We start from the raw sequence: 13,743 nt of genomic DNA on the forward strand, positions 1-13,743 counted from the left end.
ATGTTGTGTAATAATTCAGAGATAGACGTGGTTGGTCAGTTAGTTCTATGTGTGTACTGACAAGGCGCCTCTGCTGACTACACTGCGACCTTCAGTTTTAAATATTTGAATTCGTTTATGGCACCAATCCACACTAGGAGCGGCCTCAGGTGTTCGCTGTAGGCCCCCGCGTGAGTGTTCTGGGATCTTTGGGATTGCTCCTGTAGAGGGAAAGCAGCTTCATCGCAAGTGTATTTAAGATCATGTATATCTTACCTTTTGGTGGCTTTTGTTTTCTTCTTGGCCCTGTAACTGGTGGCCGGAGGAATGGGGACTTTCTCCATCACCTACGGTGGTGGCAAGGAATTTAGGTGTTAAATTTGAAAACACCCTCTCCTTCAGCTATCAGGTCGCCACTGTTGCGGAGTCCTGTTTTGCCACTCTATAGGCGCAAAAACAAACCCACTGGATATGTCCCGTTTGATATCCAGAAAACCATTGTACATGCCGCCATAACCACAAGATTCGATTACACAAACGCTCTATTTGGGTATCCCTGTACATCTTCTTAATCAGTTACAGATGGTGAAAAATGCAGCTGCACAGTTGATTTTGGGATTGCCCAAATTTCATTTGGTCCGGCCTCATCTGTAAGGACTTCACTGGCTCTGGGTTGAAAAACATATTATATGTAAAGCATTGTTATCACATTTCCGGCCTTTCACCAGCTGTCCCCCTGATATTTGTGCAACAAACTCCAACATTATTTGCCAAGTCACACTGGGGGCCCAGACCATGCTCTTTTTCTAATTCTAAAATGTCCTTGTTTTCATTTGAAAACCAGAGGAGGCTGCTCCTTTGTAGGTTTCAGCCTAGTCTGGTTTGCTAAAGACATGCTGGGGACTTTTGGAAAATGACCTAAGAATGCTTTCCAACTGTTGATTACCATTGTCTTTGTAGTTTGTGAATCACATTTTCTGGCTTTCCATTTGCTGACTTTTTTGCTTTAGGCTCTCCAGGTTCAGTTTGTCTCCCTTGTTGCCTAAAATGTGTTTCCTGTATCCTTCCACAAACTCGCTTTCTATTAACATTCCTTGAAATCTTGTTCTCATCTTGTCACATTTGTTGTGCATTCAAAGACTGAGGTCAGATGTCAAACACTGCCTGTCAAGGGTGCTTGCTTACTTTTCCTTCTCCTTCAAAGTGAAAGGATCTATGTGATAATCTTGCTGGATACTGGGGGTAGGAAAGAGTTTCCTAGCACACAACAAAGTTTAAATGAACTGTGTAAGTATTTCAGAATGGATCAGAATTATAAACACACAAATGAAGCACATTTTTGTTATGTCTTTAGTGTGTTGAAAACAAATACTTTAATATGATCAGAAAGAACTAGGTGATGCAATTTCCACACATTCTTTAGTCTGTGCATTGTATAGTTTTTTTGTTTAGTAAAACTGTATGCCTGTACAAAAGTAATGGTCATTTTAATTGAAAATGTGTTTTCTGTAATGGCAGTGTGCTACCACACCATGAACACTCCACTCCATTCTACTCTGCAGCATGCCACACCACTGCACCCTACTCTGCACCAATCCACTTTACACACCCCACTGCACTCTGCACCAGTCCACTCTATGCCACTTCACGCCACGCCTCTCTTCTCTACCTTGTGCTGCTCTATTCTATTCCAATGCACTCTTCGCCACTCTATTCTACACCACTGCATTCTTCCCCACTGCACTCTACACCATTCCCGTCTAGGCCTCACCAATCTACTCTGCACAACTGCTCTCTACACCACTCTGCATCATTGCACTCAATGCCACTGCATCATTGCATTCTATACCACTGCACTCCAATATGCTCTACACCAGTGCACTATACTCTGTAACGCTCAACTCTATGCCCCTGCACTCAATGCTAATCCCCCGTACCCCACTCCAATCTACTCTGCACTACTGCACACTGTGCCACCACACTCTACACCACTTTACTCTGGCATTACACTCTGTGCCACGCTGCACAACTGTGCTCTACCCTGCACCACTCCACTCTAATTCACGCACCTCTGAAACAATCTACTCTATGCCACTTCAGTTTACACCACTCCACTCTTAACCACTGCACTCTATGCCAATGCACACTGCATATCTGCTTTCTCACTGCACTCTATGCTACTTTACTCTAATCTGGATCACTGTACTGTACACCACTACTCTCTACTTCACTCTACACCACCTGCACTGACACTCTACTCTGCAACACCACACTCTCCACCACTGAACTCTACTTCACTCTACGCCACTGCACTCTGTGGCACTATGCTCTACACCACTCTATTCTACTGTACTCTGCACCACTCTGTCGCTCAGTTTTACGCTACTGCTCTCTGCCCCTCTGTGCTCCACTCTGCTCTACTCCACTCTAATCTACACTGCTGCATTCAATGTCACTGCCCTCTACGCCACTGCATTCTGCCTGCTGCATTCAATTTCACTGCACTCTGCAACACTGTACGCCAAAAGCACTGTACACCAAACCACTCTACTCTATGCCATTTCAGTGTATGCCACTCTACTCAACTCCACACTATGCAATTCTAATACACAACACTCTCTGCTACTCCACTCTACAACACTCTACTCCACTGTTAGCCATTCCACTTTACAACGCTCCATGCCACTCTCCTCTGTGCCACTAACTTTTTGCCATGCTGAACAGCAGCCACGCTGGTGAACAACATGGCTAAAACACAATGGCAGAGCCAATAGCTCTTAAATAGGCGAGACCTAATGGCTTTGCCAATGCTTGTTGGTTTTAGCTGCTAAGGCCTAGGCGAGCTCCCTTTGGGACTTAGTTACATTGAGAAGTAAAGCCTGTTTAGGTCACAACTCAAGACTTGACAGTTTGGCCAGGGTCCTTTCTTGTGTTCTAGTTCTTGGGCACTGGTTGGCAGCTGTGTGCGTTATAAATACGTTGATTGATTCATTGATTGAATCATCTCCTTTAACTGGGTCTAAACTAGTTGCACCTCAGCAGCCTATAAAGTCCAAAGTCAGTCTTTCCTTTGCCTGCCTGTGGTTCACTCACAGACACTGCGCTAGGCAAGCTTTACTCTTCTGTTTTCAGTGCAGTTAGCCCCATCTTCCTGTCTCCTTCTTTTTAGTATTAAATAGCATTTTAAACAATTTGATGAAATCTTCTGTGGAGAAGCAGTATGTTTTCACATTTATGGCTGTTAGCATACATGCTTTGCATACTCCCATCTTCTGTTGGGTTCAGAGAGTAGAAGTTTTTTTTCTCTGAAGACGGTTCGCATCCCTGAAAGTAGAGGGCCGCATCCCGTAGTCCACAATGTGCATGGGCATCTAGACCAACCTCAGAATTTTTTTTCTGCCATCTGGTTCGGACGTGGTAAGCAACAGCTCTGAAAACGACGAGGTTGTTCCCAACTGTTTTGCGCCCTGCTCCGGTTCTCGAGAAAGATTGCAATCACCTTAGCTCCGATTTGCACAGCCTGCTCCAAAGGTGACATTCGAGCGATCCAGTCTTTTCTCTTTTTTCACCCAGTTACCGAAGACTCTGCCTCGGAGAATGTCAGTAGGTGGATTGGGCTCCTTTTCGACTTTATCCACACTGTAACACAGAATAACCGTGCTCCATTCAGCACAAAGTCTGTAACCTCTTCCTCTCTAGAACACCAGGAGTCAAACTGCAGTTTCTACTTGGCCTTCCTGCCCTCAGTCTCTGACAACTGTAAGTGACGCTTGGTATTCAGAAGAAGTACACGGCCTTTTCTGAAGACCCACTTTACAGCAGGGGGGCGGTTTTCCCCAGACTCACCAGTAGTGCATTTGGCCAGAGAAAGGGCGCTGTCTCTGTGGGTGCCCCTCCCCTGGATAAAGAAAGCAAGTGCATAGACTGTAGGGCAGCAAGTTGTGGTTGCAGCCGCAGTACAGTGGCACATTGCGAAGCTTGCAGCGTTCCTCTCCAGGTGCGATAGATTCATTTAGAAGGCGATGGAGTCACTAATCCAGCATCTTCCCACGGCACAGAGAAAGCAGGATGAGGAGCTAGCTACAGAGGGTAAGTGCTGCCAGTGCCAGTATTCGCTGTGCACTAGACGCCGCAGACACTGCATCATGCAGTCTGAATACCAGTATGTTGCTCTGTAGGCATGCTTGGCTCCTTGTATGTAGATGCAAACCAGAGGTGCAACAGCACCTCCTCAATATTCCCTTCGGTGGGGAACATGTTTTTAGTGACCAGGTGGATGAAATGTTGAAGAAAATAAAGAAAAATATATTTCAAAAGCACCACAAGGGGCAATTTTCGTAGGCCATACCCAAGTAGACCATCAAAGCTAAGCCAACGCTCGCCGCCACGAACATACCAAAGGCGACGACAAAGCTTTTACAACCCCACAGAACAACATTGAGTACTCAGGGGGAGGCTATACAAGGAACAATGGTAGCGGCAGGAGCGGAGTTGGCTCCTGAAATTGAGGCTTTGCCCCTAAATAATAATTCAGCCAAGGTCCCTGCACCCTCAGCTGACTTAACATTAGTAGGGAGGAAGATATGAGATTTCCACCCACACTGGGTAAAAATCACCTCAGTTCAGTGGGTGCTTGAAGCAGTCCAGCAGAGCTAGTGACTCGAATTTAACAACACCACAACCAAAATACCACCAAGGAAAAAGGTATTCACCCAGCAAAATTTCAACACTCTCTAAGAGGTAGTTCAAACCCTACTTCACAAGGGGACCATATAACTAGTACCTCTATGTCTGTGGGGAAAGGGCAAATATTCTAAATATTTCCTCATTCTCAAAGTGATGGAACACTGCGGCCCATTTTAAACCGCAGGCCACTCAACCAATTCATCCTGTCATTGCACTTTCATTTGACTCCTTGCTATATATGTCATTCTATTGCTATAAGAAGTTTACTTCCTGATGGCATTAGACCTCAAGATGCCTACTTCTACATTTCTGTCCATCCAGTGCATCACTGGTACCTCTGGTTTGTGACGCGTAGTCAACACTACCAATTTGAAGTACTGCCCTTTGAGTCACCACAGCTCTACGGGAAGTTACAAAATGTCTTGCATTTAAAGCTGCTCACCGAAGAAGAGAGGACATCCACGTCTTACCATATCTAGATGACTAGCTGATCAAGAGCTGCAGGAAACAATGCCTAGAACACACCCAAACGGCACTCAAACCTTTTACACTGTCTAGGGTTTACTGCGAAGGTAAAGAAACCCCATTTACAACTTCAGCAAGTCCAGCCTTTTTTCAAATTAGTCCTGAACACTATTACAGGGAAAGCGTACCTCATCTAACAGAGGGTGATTGCATTCCGACAGCTGCAGCCTCTTTTTCCGTCCACTCGCCCAGTGCTGGTAAGAACTGGCATCATATACAGCAGTTCTCGCGCACACAAGATTACACATGTGCCCCCTCCAACAATGCCTCACCTGTCAATGGTCACATGCAGGTCAGCTGGAAGATCAAGTATTGGTAAAGGGCATTACTCAGCATCCTCTGCACTGGCGGAACATCAAAAGTCATTAGGCAGAGCTTTCTTGGACTATCTTACACATGTGACCATTACTACTAACGCATCCCTCATAGGATGGGTCACAAATCTTGGCGACATTACTGTGCAAGGTACATAGACCTTTCTCCAACAGAGCAGGCACATCAACTACCTCAGACTTTTAGCCATTTTGCTGGTGCTGAAAACCTTTTATTTATTTGTCCAAGCCAAGGTAGTACTTAGAGACTGACATGATGTAGTTGTACTACATAGAAAAACGGGATGGGAAATACCTTCTCTTCTGTCCAACTTAGCACATCAGCTTTGGAGCTGAGCAGTTTGTCACAACACGCAGCTTCTATTGGAACAGTTCCTAGAAATAGACAGCGACTTTGCAAACCTGCTAAGCAGGACGCATCAAAAGTACTTTCTCAGGTAAGGGGAGTCCAATATTAGACCTCTTCGCCCTCATGAAAATGCAAAATCCTGAAGCTTCACCTCCAGGTACCCACAGTCCATCGACAATGCACTATGAATGAGCTAATTAGCAATATTTGCTTATGTCCATCTCTCACACTCCTCCCTTATGTGGTTATCAAGAAGATGAGGCAAGCCTCCATGATCTTCGTTCTGGTGGCACCAGCATGGGCCAGACAACCGTGGTACTCAGCTCTGTTAGAGTTCTCTATCTCACTTCGTGAGGCGAGAAGCTGTGCGTCAGTCTGGACCTTCTCACTCAACATCAGGGATTAATCAGTCATCTGACCCCAGAAAACTTCATTTTGCAATCTGGCACCTGTTATCTTAGAATTCAGTTACTTAATTCTTCCAGAAAAATGCATGAATATTCTGCGTGAAGTACATAGGCCTACCACATGGGCGTGCTTTGCCTTCAAGTGTAAGCAAATCTCCCACTACTGACTTGTGAATCAGCTTGATCCTTTTGAGGTTTCTCTACTGGATATAATTTTACACATTTTACATTTATAAAAGACATAATTGGCATATACCTCTATCCACCTCCAGCTGGGAGCAGCAGCTGCATACCTGCAGAGCAAGGATCACTCTCCCCTTTTTAGGTCGAGCACGCAATTGCTCTGGCGCGTTGTAATATTTCTGTGGGCTTTTAACCATGCCCACCGCACACCCATCACGATCACTCGTTGGTGGGCTTGCCTTTCAAAAATCTTTTGTTATCATTGGGTAAATGCTTTACGTTTGTGCCCTCCTTGGGGCAGTTTTGTTACCCTCTTGGCCATTGACTCTGTTACATGGATAATTGCACTTTTGCTGAAACATTTGACTGCGAGCAAACTTCTTTTTCCTTTTGTGTCTCTCCTTTGCGCTCACGCTCATGGTGGCTTTGGCGCTTTGAATTAGCTTGTTAGAATTCCAGTAGAGAGATGGTAAATGGCTGGTCTTAAAAGGGTCATAGCCCTGGATCATCTCCAGGACCCATCTGCAATTTGAAACTCTGTGCTCAGAAGATATTTATTTCCTTTCAAGGAAAGTAGCCTTCGTGTAGCTATTACATTTTTAAAACATTAGCGAGTTAGAGGTGCTCACTATCCAGAAGCCCTCTATTTAAGTACATAGAGACAGAGTAGCCCTTTGTACTAACCCATAATGTTAAGAACTTTATTTCAAGCATCTGCCTTATCTGCTCACTAGCCACTGGGAGGAAGATACTGCTTTATAGTTGTTGCACAGCATGTGTATCAACAGCCACACATGCTATGAATGAGAAATGTTACTGTTACCCAGTAAATTTCTGTTCGTAGCTTGATGTTCTATAGATTCACAGGCACTTTCCCACTTCCTCCACAAGCGAGCAGTGACAGCATATGTTTTCTCTCCTTTACCAGCTACAATGCATGCAACATATATTTACTGACCTACTACACTGCAGTCCCACCTTTACTCCTCTGTACAGAAAACAGTCTAAGGATGGAGTCAATGACCATGTGCACTGTGGATTAAGGGAAGGGTCAAAGTTACATCCTGTGACTCGAAACTTCTTTGAAGAAAAAAACACTTTTAAAACCTGGACTCAACACTAGATGGCAGGATTATGCAAAGCATCTGAAGCTTCAGCACTATAGGCTATGAACAGATGCTCACAGAGTAAGTAGCATTTTTTAAATTAATGTATCAACTATAAAGAAGGCGGCTCAGTAACCAAAGTCCGCAGCTCTACATCACTGATCGTTTCATTCCCCACACTTTGACTACAAAGGAGTAATCTCCCTCACCTGGGTCAGGACGACTGTGGTTGGTGGCAGTGTGTCATGTATTTGGGGCTTCCCCATAGATGATATCTACTGACCATGCCCCTGTCTTGTGAACCCCCTGCAGCCTTCCATATATGGACCTTCCTCTCATCTTTCATGAATGTGTGATATATAGCTGTTATTTAACCTTACTAGAATTGCTAGGTCCTGATACTGAGATGAACTGCGGATCTTTGGTTTTGGACTACAATACACTGTTCTCCCTAACATTCAGCATTCCCCCTTTGCCCAGAAAACAGCATGTATTAGTGCCCTTTCCTGGGATCTGCCCCCTGAAATATTTTAACAAAACTCATCTCTAATTACGTTTGGGATCTTACATCAATTGGCACCCTTCACTGGACAGGTTCCGGACTTCTCTAGCCCACATTGTGCGGTCTGTTTCCTTCCACATCTGATCAAGTTTGGCAAAGTTCTTCTGAACCTTAACTTGACGTCTGTTCCCTCTTAAAACACTGATCTATAGCCTGGAAGAGCCCCCAGCAAAAAGCACCCATTAGCATAATTCCAGGAGCAGGCAGCTACCCTTCCTAAGACCATGGAGTAGCCTCAAGTCTTAGAACAGTAAGGTGCTTGAAACAACTAAGACGACTACAAGTATAGGTGAATAGCCCCGATAATGACCATGCTTCATGGGCATACTCTCACTAACTCAGGATCCACATTGGCTCGATATCTACAGCTCTCATCATGGCTTGGTGTGGTGTTGAGCTGGGGCCTCTAATGTCGTCCCCACCTTTGTGTTGTGAGGCCATCTTAAAACACTTGCTTTGACCAGTAACGAGATCCAGTGACCATAGCTCGGAATGACAGACACCATATTGTAAATTCCCAAGTCTTCTGTCCAAGGTACGAAGCTACAGGTGCCAGAGAGACCTTTGTGCACAAGTAAACATGACCTTGAATATCTAGAGCTAGATACAACCTTCCGCTGCCATCTCCCACCAGGCCACCGTCCCTAATGTGAGAGACCAAGGTCCTGGGTGATTCAAGAAAGTTGGAAAACCTCTTCTCCAAACGGTAATTCTTTTAATGTAGGTCTTATATGGTGGCTGGTGTCAAGAATGGTGCTATACAGGAAGATTTAGGGACAAGCACCGGGCACCAGAACAACTCTGCACTGATCAGTAAGAACAAAGTTATGTGACTGTTTTGGACATCTTGTGCCTCCATGCCTAGTGGGTGTACCTTTTATGCGTTGTGTGGGTCCTTGACATGCTCATAGTAGAGGAAGCCCTGTACAGATCTTCTCGACACAGAATGAAGACTGGCCGGTGACGCTGTGTCACTACCTTGTGTAAGGAAGTGCCTTCTGAAGCAGAAAGCATGGCCTGTTGAGATAAGGGAAGCTTAGGTTGTGAGGGCAATGTGCATTATTCATACCTTTACCTCGTCCACTTCTCCCAACCTTACTTTATCTCCCTTTCTGGTCTTAAACCTTTCCATCACACTCCGTTTAACCTTACCCAGTAAACCTTTCCATACCATAATCTCATCTCTTAACAGTTTTTCCCTAATAATTGCTCTAAACGTTTTCTGCATCATCACTGTACTCATAACCCTACATCTATCCTTTAGAACACCTACTCTTTATTTTACCTTCACCCTAATCCTTTTTTTACGCTTACCTTCATCCTCCGTCCTATCCTTCTTGTTCCCCTTTCTCATTCTTTAACCATAACCGTACTTAACTTAATTAATTTCAATAAAGGTATATGTGATTATGAGGTAATATTGACGAGATAAAAATAATTCACTAGAAGATATTGATGAAATAACGGTGTATTGAGTTAATGGACATATGGCAATTGAGAATACTTATCAAGAGCATCTTAGTTGTGATAGTGTCTGCTCTGTGCCCATCATATACCCGTTTTAATTGCAGAATGCCTTTGTTCCGGGTACCTGCGTGATTATAGGGAAGAGAGAATGACTGTCAGTAGGACAGCTGTCCGGCCTACTTCTGGAAGTGCTACTCTAAAGCTCTGGAACAGTGGCAGTGTCCCCAGCAAATGTCTTTATTCACTGAGTAGTTGTGGCAGAGCCCTTCAATTAGTTTACTATGGCACGAATGAGTGTGAATCCCTGCAGTCAACTTTTCCGTCATGCTTATGCAGCTGACCACTGGGCAGGGGGCACGTTGGTGTGGCCTTTCTAAGATGGTGGATGACCGGTGGTACCGATGTTTTCTTGGCGTTTTTAGCCTCACAGTCTATGCAATGAGTTCCTAACAGTGTGCAGACGTACTGCAGAAAGCATAATCTCTTTTGGTTGCATAGATTAGGCGAGGAAAGCATAAATTACTCGCATCTGAGGGCTCTCTCAAGACACAGGCACTCTATGCTGTGTTGTGGGTTATTCGAGGAGAACCCTAATCACCCCTTAGAAGGTCTCACAGAATCAGACAACTCGTTTTAATTTTGTTCCAAAACTAATAATTCTTTATTTTCTGCTTATATCTTTTTCCCCATTCCTTACTGACCTTTCTTTTAATCGTTCTCTTTTTCCTTCTTTTCCTTCTGGTGGTCTTTCTTTAGTCTTTTCCCCTTTGTTTTGTTCTCTTCTGCCTCCCCTTTTCTCTTCTTAGGTGGTTTTGTACATAATTCCCTCTCTTGTCTCCTTCATAGGTGTCTCAAGATTGCATGACCAGGATACTGAAGCAGGAGGGAAAACAGAAGGACATAAGGTAAGTATTTTATCCTGAGGACATATATAATTTATCATGCTTAGGGGTGGGGGAGTGAGTGCTGGTGTTAAATGTGTCCACTTCGTGATTGTCCTATTAGACTTGGTGCTCCTTGTGGTAAAAGTTGTGACAAGTGGAAAAAATAAAAATAATAATAATAAAAATAAAATGTCATGCGTTTGTCTCCCAGCTGTCTATTTTCTTCGTGCACTGCCCCTTTTAGTTTTCTTGGAGTCTGATTCCCCCTCCCTTGTTTACCCCTCCCCTTAAGGTTGTTTTTCCCATTTTCATTTTAATAAAGCATTAGTAGAGTCTTGAGTGCGGGCATGTACCTGAGCTAGCCACGTCCCTCCTGGAACATGGCGGGCTCCTGAATCCTGAAACTGGGTCTTACTGTTCTCCTCGGCGACCGGTCTTCCCTGATCGTTCTTCTTTAAACTCTCTACAGCATCGCTGGTGACTTGTTTTTTCTCTCCAGTCCCGTTTCGCGCATATCCTGTTCCTCCTAGGCATTCGTACTCGGTCTTCCTGTCCGCTGCGTCTTCTTCCAGCTTTTCGCACTCTTTCCCTCGCCCGCCCCCTTGCGCACATCCTCTCCTTCTTCCGTTGGGTGACGTAATCAGGCTGATAGGGAATTCCTCCTGTTTTACCCCTGGGGCACGCTCCTATCGGCCCTGTTTCTTCGTGCGTCTCGACGGGGTTATTAACCCTGCCACATGCTGCCTTCTGGTTTCTGTGAGCTGCTGTCTTATGCCCCCCTGATTCACTACTGTGGCCAAATCATATTTTTTTCCGTTTGTTTTTTGCTAAAAAAAAATCCCACATTTTGACTTTTTCCTGCTGATCCTCTGATGACAGAGACCACTAAGATGGCGGGCTGCCAGAAGGTATAATCTCTGAGATTGACCTCCGATAATTATTGGGGTTTCTTACTGTAGTCTCGGGGGGGAGCTAATAGTTGTGCAAACAAGAGTGACAAGATTAAGAGTGTCGCCCTCCCACCAGCAGCAGGAGCTGCAAACCTTAAAAAATAAAACAATAATAAACAATGTTTATTATTGTTTTATTTTTAAAGGGGTGGTGCCATGGGGGTGAGGAGGAGTGAGGAGAGTGTACAGAGCAATCCCCTCACTGAGCATGTATGTTTGGCCAGCCATCTCTGTGTTGCCGGGTTGGAAAGAGCATGGCCAGGCTTCCAGTCTACGTTGGAGCGCCCAGCCAGCGCGTTCCAGCCAATCATAAAGCTGCTCTGATCAATGTCCTGATTGGCTGCAGTGCTGGCTGGAAGCCTGCAGTGCAGCGGAGAGCGACAGTGAGCTTCAGATAAGTTATTTTGTATTTATTTATTTATTTATTTTGCTTTTCCCCCTGCCCTGCCACTTTGCCCAGTTGTCAGCCGCAACTGCTGACCGCTACTATATCTCAGGCCTTCATGGCAATGTAGAGTCTAGATAGGATCCTAGTGTTGTAACTTAGAATGAGGCATTTAATCTTTTAGCAAACGTACAAGGACACGTCTCGTTTCAAGACTTTAACTTCAGTCGTTCTGTATTGCTCACTAAGTAGTTCCCCAGATTGGGCATCATTATACAAAAGCTAATTCTCCTTCATGCATGGATAATCATTCCACAGATGGACTTTAGCCAAACAGCATTAGGAATAACTGTCTGAAAATTTAAAATCACCCAGGTGTTGTCGGTTCAGCTGTGGAATTGCATCTCCAGCATGGGAATTAGTTCATCTGGTGTCTGGATGAAAGCATCAAACATGCTGGGGAAAGATCTGTGCCACCTGGCACACAATTTAACCCACTATCGAAAGTGGCATAACGATTGGCCAGAACTGACAAGACTCTAAGTTGGGCAAAGCAGGAGAAAAGGTGGAGACAGTCACTTATTTTAATAAGTAGTCCAGCGATGCTTGTGTTCCGCTTGTGCAAGGTGGAAAGACTTTGTTAATTTTTCCTTATGTTTTTTCTCCTCTCCGAAGTTTGAGCTGTCTAGATTGTGAACCCCCACATTGCTTGGGTCTTGGCAGATATTTAGTCCTGGTTGCCCAATAAATACAGCCCTGCACTTTGCTGGTATAGTGATAGCCAGTGGTGCAGTGGAGTTGAAAGCTGCCTCAAATTAACTTCCCTTCTGTGGGAGGCTCCTCTTGACACCAGTGTTCTGCAGCCCTCTTCACTCCCATCTCCAAGCCGTCATATGCCCCATTCTAGGCTCAAGGGCCACTGTGATCCAGTTGACCAGATAGTACAGTGTCTCTAGAGGACAGGGGTCTGTCTCTGACAGCTCTGGGACACAATTTTCAACAGGAATAGTTCTCGTTACAGTGGAGAAAGACCGCTCGTAGGTAGTAGATTTTGGAGTGGCACCGGCTCTGCTCTTTGTAGTTGTTAGAGCCAGATATCTCATTGGCCACTTTCAGCTAAAGTGCTTTTCGTCACAGTCTGATATCACCACACATTTTTAAAGAAATGATGGGTGGCAAGTACCACCTGACCGGTCCCCACACCAAAAATGTTCTGGAAGAGTAGCTCAAGACCAACTGTACTTTGTTCTGCCCCTGGTAAACCTTTCCCTGTTGCATGTCTCGGTATGGACATGAATAAATACTATGGCGTAAAAACTCGGATGACGTTTTGGGCACTCACTTTTTGGGCAAGACTACATTTCCTAAGCAAAGTCCTAGATGTGAGCCAGATTTTCTATTTATGGATTTCCACTTCACCCCAGATACCTGCACGGCTAATGGAGGGACCTTCTGCAAGCCACCTTGGACTAGCTCTGCTCTGTTAAATTAATCCTTGCTCAGGAGGGAAGTACCTTACTTAAACTTAGACAGAGGGTAGACTAGATGCTTTTTGTTTTATGCAGTGCAGTAACCGTGTGAATGGCGTTTCTAGAACCTGTCTGAGATTGCTTATGTTGCCCTTCTGGGGAGTCTTGGCCTGGCAGTTCGGCTGTACTGTTCTATTGGAGCGGGGCCAAGACTGATTTACATCTATTTTCTCCATCTGGCGCGCACGGTTGTAGAGTAGACTGGAATTTGGAGTATGACCTAAGCACGTCTTTTTTTTGTGTGCAAGCATTTCACTGACCACCTGTTGTTATCACTACAGCTCAGTCACTAATACTCGTTGGAGGCTGGCTAAAATGTAATGTAGTGAAACATACTTTTGAAAATATTTTGAACCAGTGAAATGGTTAAGCTTACCCATTCCTGTTCCTTGTGGAAAA

General features: G+C 44.8%; 1 protein-coding gene across 4 annotated transcripts in view; it reads left to right on the top strand.

Moving 5' to 3' along the window:
* The window catches only part of WASF2 (WASP family member 2), a 373,370-nt gene that overhangs the window by 120,519 nt on the left and 239,108 nt on the right, over positions 1-13,743 (top strand). For all 4 annotated transcript variants that reach the window (XM_069225037.1, XM_069225038.1, XM_069225035.1 and 1 more), the window contains exon 2: positions 10,443-10,501. The gene's annotated coding sequence lies outside the window, so the exon portion shown is untranslated. The remainder of the gene's footprint in view (positions 1-10,442; positions 10,502-13,743) is intronic.

Source organism: Pleurodeles waltl, chromosome 3_1 (assembly GCF_031143425.1).
Source record: "Pleurodeles waltl isolate 20211129_DDA chromosome 3_1, aPleWal1.hap1.20221129, whole genome shotgun sequence".
NCBI classification, from domain to species: Eukaryota; Metazoa; Chordata; class Amphibia; order Caudata; family Salamandridae; genus Pleurodeles; species Pleurodeles waltl.